A 9,710-nucleotide genomic window follows, 5' to 3' on the forward strand; every position below is an offset into this window, starting at 1 on the left:
TGCAAAAGAGTCAGCAATAACTACCGTAATATTTATAATCTTTTTGGGAAAGATCTATTGATTTTTTTTCTATCAAATACACTAAATAGTGAAAAAGAATTCAATCAACCATTTTTTTTGGTGATCTTTATTTAATGACATTTCAAACTAACTTTTAAAATGCTCGTTCATTGTTCCTTGTATTGTTTAAAGACGTCTAATATCAGCTATCCAAACACATTATACCTACCAAAAAAACTCGCACACAAAAAAATAAGTGGTATATATTTTTAATATCCTTATTACACAGTACATATATAGTATCATTTTACTCAATTATACCTAATCTACTCAATCTATTCTTAGTAGTAAGCAGATTTATAAACAACATGCCTCAGTCTTTTATGCCCTAAGTTGTGTTGGCAAGTATTATAGTCTGTGTGATTACAGGTAATTAAGCTCAAATCACTGTCCTAATCAATGAAAATAAGTAAGTGGAGAAAAATAATAAGCGAGGCCGGGGTCATAAAATGAATATTACTTTTGGGAGGGGCATGGACGCAAGGTCATCAAATATATTACCGTTGGCATCAATATTTAAAAAGAAAACCATACAATTAAACATTATATACATGTCCATAAGAGATCGATGTTCAATACTTGTTTTGAATATCAATTAAAGATATGAATGGTATATCAAACAAAATAATAATAACTTTCTAAAATATATGAGAAAGTGTACAATAATAAATAATGTAAAGAAAAAACTTCTGTTTAAGTATATTCTGTATTCTGTATTTACGTGAACTTTAGGAAAAGCAAAGGACCGTATTGTTTATTTAATTTTACAGCTTATGTATGTAAGAATGAGCTGTATACAAATGGAAGAACTTTGAAATGGAAATTTATTTATTTATTTATTCAAAAAAAGGAATGCATTATGAATTAGCATTATAAGTTACTTTATGCAAAAGGCATATTCAAAATCTTAGAACCTGCCTTATGCTAGGTTTTTAATTAAGAAGATGTAATTTAAATGTTGACTTTTTTTTTTTTCGATACTTAATTAAAAAATTCGACCACAAAAGGAGAGTAGAATTCTTGAACTACTCAGAGATGCAAACTAGAAGTCGAGTTAACAAAACAACATTAAACAACTTCATATGTTGACCAGTTGACCAACTTGTTTATTTCTGTTTGGGTTATTATCCTTAGATTAAGAGCCAGTTTGGCTAAACTTCTTAAATAAGTTCTTTTGAAAAAGGAGTTTAAAATATAAGGACTTTTATTAATATTAACTTTTAAATAAGTTATTTTGAGTTTGAAAAGTTATTATAAAAGTTCTTATTTTAAAGTTGTGCATTAAATAGGAGTGATAAAATAGCTTTTGAAAATGGGAGAAGTCACATTTTTTAACTTTTTCAAAAGCTCTTAAATAATTTTTTGAAAAGTTAAAAGTTTATCTAAAAAATTGTACCAAACACATTAGTGTAACTTTCTATAAGTCAAAAATTGAAAAAAGTAGTTTTTTGGTGTTTTCCAAAAGGACCCTAAATATACTTACATATCTTGAAAATGTTAGAATGGTGATATACCAACCAAATAAAATGTTCCATGGTCAAGTATAAATAAAATGCATTAATTGTTTTAGTAACTTCAAATTTTTATTCGTTCCATAAAAGGTTTTCTATTTTTTTTTAGAGCTCTAAATTTTTTTTTTTTTTGGAGCACTAGTTAAACAAATTCAAATAATATATATTTAGAATTGAAAAGAATGTATTCTTCTAGTGAAGATTAGTACACTCCGGAAAAAATATAAAATAAGGCAAATAAAGAGTTAAAATTTATTTAATTAATAAAATATATAATACTCTTTACTTAATAAAAAATAATATTTAAGAATGAACCTTATTCTCCTATTCTTATTAATGAAATACTACTTAAGTGTTTACAAATTATATATGTCGTATAATATTAGAGAATGTATTTAATGAGTAAAATTGACAATTTATATAAGTATAATTAGATAATAAACTTTTTTTTTTATTTTTTTCTAACAATTGAGTTAAAAAATTAACAAATATGATTGATGATGATAACATTATCTTATTGGACTAACTATCCAATTAGGTTTAATCAATTTTGATTAAGTGATGCATGTCATTAGTAATAAACACAGCATTAGTTTAATATAGAACAAACTGAATCTGTTTTTATGGACAACTTTCTCAAACAAAAGCCCAATCAAATTATAATAAAGAAATTAAACGGGTCCAATGAATCATAGCTAACCCAAACTCGAATTGATCTCACTCAAAATTGATCTCTCCAAAGTGCTTCCACCAAAGTCAACGTTCTTTTTTCATTTCGGTCAGAACTCAAAAAAGAGAGAGAGCTTCGTTCCTAAGTCATTTACTAAAGAAGAAAAAAAGAAAATAGTCAAACAAAAAGGTTGAGGTCTAATCACTCAAATAAAACCATATCAAGCTAAGTCAAAGGATAAAGGTGATTCATTTCCTTTTGCATGCATCTTATTTTCTTCACTCCTTCTCCAACTTTCTGCTATTCTAATCTGAGAATAATGAAGAAAGGGGTGTCTGATACACACTGCTGTGAATCAAAGGCCAAGATTGTTTCTTGGGGACAAAGTAGTATCTCAAGGGTTCAGATGTGGGATTGCCATTGAAAACTTTTCTTCTTTGTTGTTCTGAGACATTCGGTCAAGAGAAAGAGATCTATTTCAAAATTTCAATTTGGAGATTAATGAAAGAAAATGAAAAGCTAAATTGGTAGCACACAACTCGAGAAGTTGACTTGGAAGAGAGCAAATTAGCATCATGCAAAAAGATACAAAAGAAGATTTTTCATCCTTCAGAAAACAAGGAGAGAAAACCAGTGTTTTGAGTTTATGTTCTGAGAAGTCTACTCTGAAGAGAGTTCATCAACTTGGATAGTGCTTCCTAATCAAAGGAGCATTCCGCCAGAATGAAGAACTAAATTAGAGTCAAGCAAATCTGATTCATCATATAGCAACAGAGGCTGTTGAAGCAATCAATCTCCTTCATGTTTTACAGATTGTAGTTTTTATTTTTAATGTATATCTTTCTGTAATTTCTTGAGAGGAAAAAGGCCAAAAGAGAGAGCTCAAGTAAAAGCCAATGAGTGTTAAAAGACTGAGTGATACACTTGAGAGAAAATTCTAGAGTGATTTCAGATTTTTTTTTTCTAGGTTGGTTTTGTGTCTTGTATCTTATACCAGTGAAGTATCCCTTTCTTAGTTGGTTAAGCACTAAGAGTGAAGAGTTAGGTATTAGCATAGTCAAGTCAAGTTAGGTTAGAACTTGAGAGTGGAAGGATTGTGTCACCTATGAAATTGGTGTATGTAATACTATAATTATAGTGGAAATTCCACTATTGTTGTGGTGGAGATTGGATATAGGTTGCATTGCATAAGGCAACTGAACCAAGATACATGATGGTGTCAGCTTCTTTCTTCCTTTCTCTGTTCCGTTTTCTGATATTCATGAGACAAAATAAAATAGTCTCATAAATTTGTCGCTGCTGAGTTCGAACAGAATGTAAGTAAAAGTTTATAAGTTACACCTTATTTCATTAAACTAAAAGAAGGTCATAGATTCAATCCCTCATTCTCTAAGCCTTCTACAACTTTCACTGACATTAATTCAATGCTAAATATTTGTTGAAACTTTTTTCTTTGGCTATAGGATAAAGCATTTTTTGAGTGGCTAATATTTGAGTTAAATTTTAATTTTATTTTTATCATTTTAAAAATTTTATTTTTATCTCAAATATCTTCTTTCGTTTTATTTTAATTTTTTTTATCAAAATTAATTTTTTTTTCTTTTAAAATTATCCTATCTTTTATTATGGTTTTTTTTTTAGATAGTGACCAAAATTCGTAATTATAGTGGTTATAACAGTAGTGGTAGTAATTTGAGAATGAAAGTGTGAGAAGAATAAAAAAAATAAAATAATAATAATAAAAAAAATAAATATATATATAAGCGTATTATTATATTTTAAAAAATGTTAGCATATTTAGAAAATGTCTTTATTTGTTTATATTAATAAAGAATAAAAAATACATGAAGCTTCGTGTTAGAAGAAGGAAAATACTACATATCACATAAGATAAGGAAAATAAAGGGAGGGTGTACCCAAATTGAACCAATCACATGCATTGTGTTCAATTTGGCATTGTGCTAAATTATTGCCAAGCAAAGTCTTTCTCAGGAATAATACTTCTTTTTTCTTTTTCTTTTTTTTTTTTTCCTTTCTTTCCCGGACGAATCTGATGAATAATTCTTGAAAAATAGTTGGGTAGTGAGTAGCAATGCGAAACCAAAAATATTGCCGAAAAGGGAAATAACTCAAATTACACATTTTGAGAAATTAAATGAGGGTTTGTCTTAAAACAGAGGAAATCTTAAATATGAAAATTGAAAACAACACGGATTTTGTACTTTGCATAATATCTTCATTGAAAATTAAATGTTTTATATATTTATTTTGTTTATTTTCTTGGCATTATATATTGAAAAATGCTCATGATTTTTTTTTTTTTGGATTTGGCTCATGATTTTTTTTTTGGACGTGGCTTTGGGCCAGCCAAACAACCCGACCCAAGGCGCCTGAAGCTAAGAGACCCGCAACCAACCTAGACCCGCACCCGACCCGGATACAACCTGACCCTCAACGCCTCAGCCTGGTCTTCTCCCTCCTTCACAGTGAGCTATCCAGCGGTGTGTTCTCCTCCTCCAGCAATTGTGCATGTTCGTGATTCCGAGCTCCTCCTCTCCCATTGCCTATGTCATCCCTAATCCTGAGGTTTTCGTGCTGTAGTAGGCCATTGCTGCGCCTCACGACGGGTGTCCCACCCTGATCTGCGTCCCATTGCCTCCCTCCAAACCCCGTTTCGCGTGCTGCTCCTCTTTCCATAGCCTTCAATCGGATCTGCCTTGCAACCTCTGTCGGATCCTTGGGTTGAATAATACTAACCCCCTCTCCGGCATACCGCATTCTGAATCTCTGCCCGATCGACTGCGCCTCCTCCTCTGTCCTTATCTGCTCTATCGGAGACTTTCTTGTGGCTGTCGTTGGTGGGTAGGTGCATTGCTTTGGGGCGATGGTGCTCCTTGATTTTCGCTGATGGCTTGTCTCGGGTTTCTTTTTCCACCCCTCCAAGTAACGTCTCTTCTATTTGCAATTCTTGATGCAATTCTTGATGGGTGGTTGAATCGGAATTGTTGTTGGCTGGATTCTGTATTACTTGATTCTGTATATCTTGAATATGCTGAATTGTTGCGAGACTTGCTTCTAATCTGATTGTATTCCTTAATTGAGTAGGTGGGTTCACTGTCCACTGTCTCCCAAGATTATTCTCCGCTGCTATCGCTGCCAGTTGGTGAGCTAATTTGTTGCCATCCCTAGCTCCCACATCTGGAGCCTCTTCCAGCAGTTGGAGAATATCTCGAATGATTGCATATGCTTCCGCTATGGGCGTTCTAGCCTTGATTGCCTGAACCAGAGGTAAGCTGTCAGTTTCAATTATGCAATTTGGTATCTGAAGATTCTTAATAAGTATGAGTGCTTCTCTATATGCTTGAGCTTCGGATGTTAATGGTGATATTGTCTTGAATGTTGCTGTTGTCCCAGTTATGACTTTTCCTTGCCAGTCCCTTACTACCGCTGCTAGAGCTGCTGTACCGGTATCCCTATGGAAAGTTGTGTCTGTGTTCACTTTCAACCTATTCTTTGGCGGTGTTCTCCAGGTAATTCTCTTTCTCACACCGCCCCTGCCTGTATCTGGAATGTTTGCTTTAATGGATTCCTGTGTTGCCTTATGAAATTCTGCTGTTAGATATTCTTATTGAATTATTACCTTTTGTGGGCTGATTTCTGTTTGCTGGAATATATGCTGGTTCCTTGCTTTCCAAATGCTCCAGCAAACACATCCGAGTTTGCATAAAGTTTTCTCTTGTTCACTCCCTGATTCAGTATTTATTCTTCTTATTTTATCCATTATCCATTCTCTAAAAGATCTTACATTATAGGCCGTAGGAAAGATTTGAATATTGGATCCGAACCACACTGCTCTAGTCCACGGACACAATAATAGCGCATGTTCAATTGTTTCATCCTCTTTCTGGCATATGCTGCATGTGGGCGTCGTTGTAATTCTCCGCTGATGCAGATTCGTGTTTACTGGCAAAATTCTATGCACTGCTTTTCATAGAAACATTCTAACCTTTCGAGGCACCGGTAGTCTCCAAATAGCTTCCCAAACCTCCCTTCAATCCTGATTAGTCGAAGCCTTGCAGATTCTTCCCTCTTCCTTCGAATCTTTCTCCTCCTTAACGACATGATAACCGGTTCTCACAATGTACTGTCCATCCTTTCTGTGCTGCCAAACAAGGTAATCCTTCTTGTTGATCAGGCTAATAGGAGTCTTAGTTATTAGTTCAGCTATGCTTCCATGAAATATTTCTTTAATCTTGTTCCTATCCCAACCCTCCCCTTCTCTAATCAGCTCACTCACTTTTCTAATATCTTCTGCTCCGCCTCTTCCCAATTTTTCTATCCCTACCACCCAATTGTCTTCCCAAATATCTACCTCCGCTCCATTCTCTATACTCCAACTTCCTTTCCTTCTAATGAAATCCCTTTCCTCTAGCAAGCTCTTCCATATCCATGAAGCGTTCCTTCCTTCTCCCGCCTCCCATAGGCTGCAATTCGGGTAATAAATGGCCTTTAGAGTCCGAACCCATATAGCATCCTCCTCTTTTAACAACCTCTAAGCTTGTTTAGCTAGGTGTGCTATGTTTTGGCATTCTAAATCCTTGAATCCCAAACCTCCATTTATTTTGCTCCTTGTCATTTTTACCCAACTCTTCCAGTGAATGCTTCTTTCCTTTCCATTGCTTCTCCACCAGAATCTGGCTATTGCTGCTTCAATTCTCTTACAAAAGGATTTGGGAACTTTAATGATATTCATAGCATAGACAGGAATCGCCTGTATTACTGCTTTTATCAAAACCTCCTTTCCGGCTTGATTTAATAGCTTCTCTTTCTATCCTTGCATCTTGTCCAGCATCTTCTCCTGTATCCACTCCAATGCCTTATTCTTGGATCTTCCCCATCTTGCTGGTAGCCCTAGGTATCTTCCCGGATCATCCTATGTTGCCATTCCAGTGATCTCCTCAATGTTCACCCTCCTCTGTATTGATACCTGCCTTCCAAATATCAGCCCGGACTTGTCAGTGTTAATTTTCTGTCCTAATACCTCTGTATATTTATTTATAATTTGGATAAGTTGATAAATCTTCTCTTCTTGTGCCCCTACAAAAATAATACAATCATCAGCAAAAAGTAGGTGAGTAATGACCAGTGCTGTTGGAGCAAGCCTAATTCCAAATATAAAATTTTCCTTCCTCGCCTTATTCATGAGAATAGTAAAACTCTCAGCAGCCAAAATAAATAAATAGGGCGATAGGGGATCTCCCTGTCTTAGACCTTTTTGTGGAATGATCTTGGTTGATAGCTTGCCATTATTTTGAATCTATAACTCGCACTTTTCACACAACTCATCAACAATCTGACCCAATCTTTGCTAAAACTAAATTCTTCCATTACCCTTTGTAGAAAATTCCATTCCAGTCTGTCATAAGCCTTGTTCATATCTAATTTGATGGCTATGTTATTGCTTTCATGATTTCCTTTTTTGTTTAACTTATGAAAAATTTCCTGCACAATTACTATATTGTCCTGTATAAGTCTTCCTTTTACAAAGGCACTTTGGACTGGAGATATAATAGCATCTAAAACTCTCCTTAACCTCCCCACCAAGACCCTCGTCACTATCTTGTACACGAAGTTGCAACAACTTATGGGTCTAAGTTGATTCAGGCTTTCCGGTTGACTCGTTTTAGGAATCAACACAACAGTTGTTTCTCCCAAGTCCTCCGATATGCTGCCCTCCCTAAAAATCTGTTTGACTACTTCACACACTTCTTTACTCAAAATATGCCAGTGTTGTTGAAAAAATAATCCATTTAGTCTATCTGGGCCTAGAGCTTTTAAGCCTCCCATGCTAAACACCGCTTCCTTTATTTCCTCATCAGTGATGTTCACTATTAACTCCTCATTCATCTCTCTCGTGACTCTCTTAGGAATTTCTGTTACACACTCCTCCAGGTTCCTATTTCCTTCCGATGTAAACAGCTTAGTGAAATGTCTTTCTACCAATCTCATGATATTTGCTTCCCCTAGAATACACTGTCCTGTCTCATCTCTCAATTTGTCAATTCTATTCCTAATTCTTCTCTGAATAGTTGTCGCATGAAAGAAGGCTGTATTTTTATCGTCCCACTTTAACCATTTCAGCCTTGATCTTTGCCCCCAATATTTCTCTTCTTGTTTCCAGAGCTCTGATATTTGCTTCTTTAATTCTCTCTCCCTTCTTTGCTCCTCTTCCGTCATACATGCCTCTTGAATTTGATGTAGTTCTGTTTTCTTCCTTTCTATCTCTTTATCTGCTCTTTTGAACTTCCTATTGCTCCATTCCATTAACTCCCTAATGCATCTGTTCCTCTTTTTTGTGAATTGATTCCAACAGTTTCTACTACCATCTTTCCATTTTCAGCTCCTTTTGATCACCTCTTTACACTCCTCATGTTCTGCCCAATAGGCCTCGAACCTGAAATCTTTTTTTATCCGAATTTGCCGCTGTGTATCCAAAATTAAAGCACAATGATCCGAAGTAATGGCCGGAGAGGCTCTTAAATTGACATTCTGATATATTTGCAACCACTTCCAATTCACTAACACTCTATCTAGTCTTTTCCTAGTGATAACATTATTTTTTGGATTACTAAACCATGTGTACTTACTGCCTTTAAGATCAATATCTATTAAACCATTATCATCTACGAACCTTCTAAACATTTCTAAATAAATTCTAGGTTGTGGATGAATGCCTACCTTCATCTTGATTTAAAATATCATTGAAGTCTCCCAAATAAGTTTGAGGTACTTCCTTACTCATGTTGCTTACCATAAGCTCCTGCCATAGTTTCCTTCGCTTTTGAAAAACTGGATTCCCATACACGAAAATACCCTGCCAATTCAAATCATTGTTAATGTTAATATTTGCTTTAATGTAATTATCACAGCACTCATAAACATTAATATTAGTATTAGATTTCCATAACAAACTTAGACTGCCGGACAAGCCCCAGAATTCCACACAAAACATATAGTCAAAATTAAGCTTTCTTGTAACCCTATCCATTTTTTCCTTTCTAGCCCTAGTTTCCATTAAAAACACTATTAGCGGCCTTACTTTTTTACATATCTCATATAACTCAGAAATTGTCGGGGCAGCCGCTATTCCCCGACAATTCCAACTTATAATACTCATGGCTGAGGTTGGGGCATGTTAAGGCCCGCCTCATCAGCCATTTGTGTTCCCCTACTCTGCCTAGACACATGCATAGCTAACTCAAACTCCCCTGTGTCCACAGTTGTATTGCCATTCTTCATTTTCTTGTGCTCTTTGTCCTCTTGTTCCTTCTTCCTGTCCTTGTATGTGAACATTAGCACCTGCCAGTTCTCTCTTTTCCTTTTCAAACTCAACTTCAATTCCAATTTTTTGGCTAACTGTGCTTCCCACTCAGCTTGTTCTTCAGCTGCTTTGTCTTCATCTTCATCAC

This window comes from Arachis ipaensis, chromosome B5, assembly GCF_059453495.1.
Source record: "Arachis ipaensis isolate K30076 ecotype BB chromosome B5, ASM5945349v1, whole genome shotgun sequence".
NCBI lineage: Eukaryota > Viridiplantae > Streptophyta > Magnoliopsida > Fabales > Fabaceae > Arachis > Arachis ipaensis.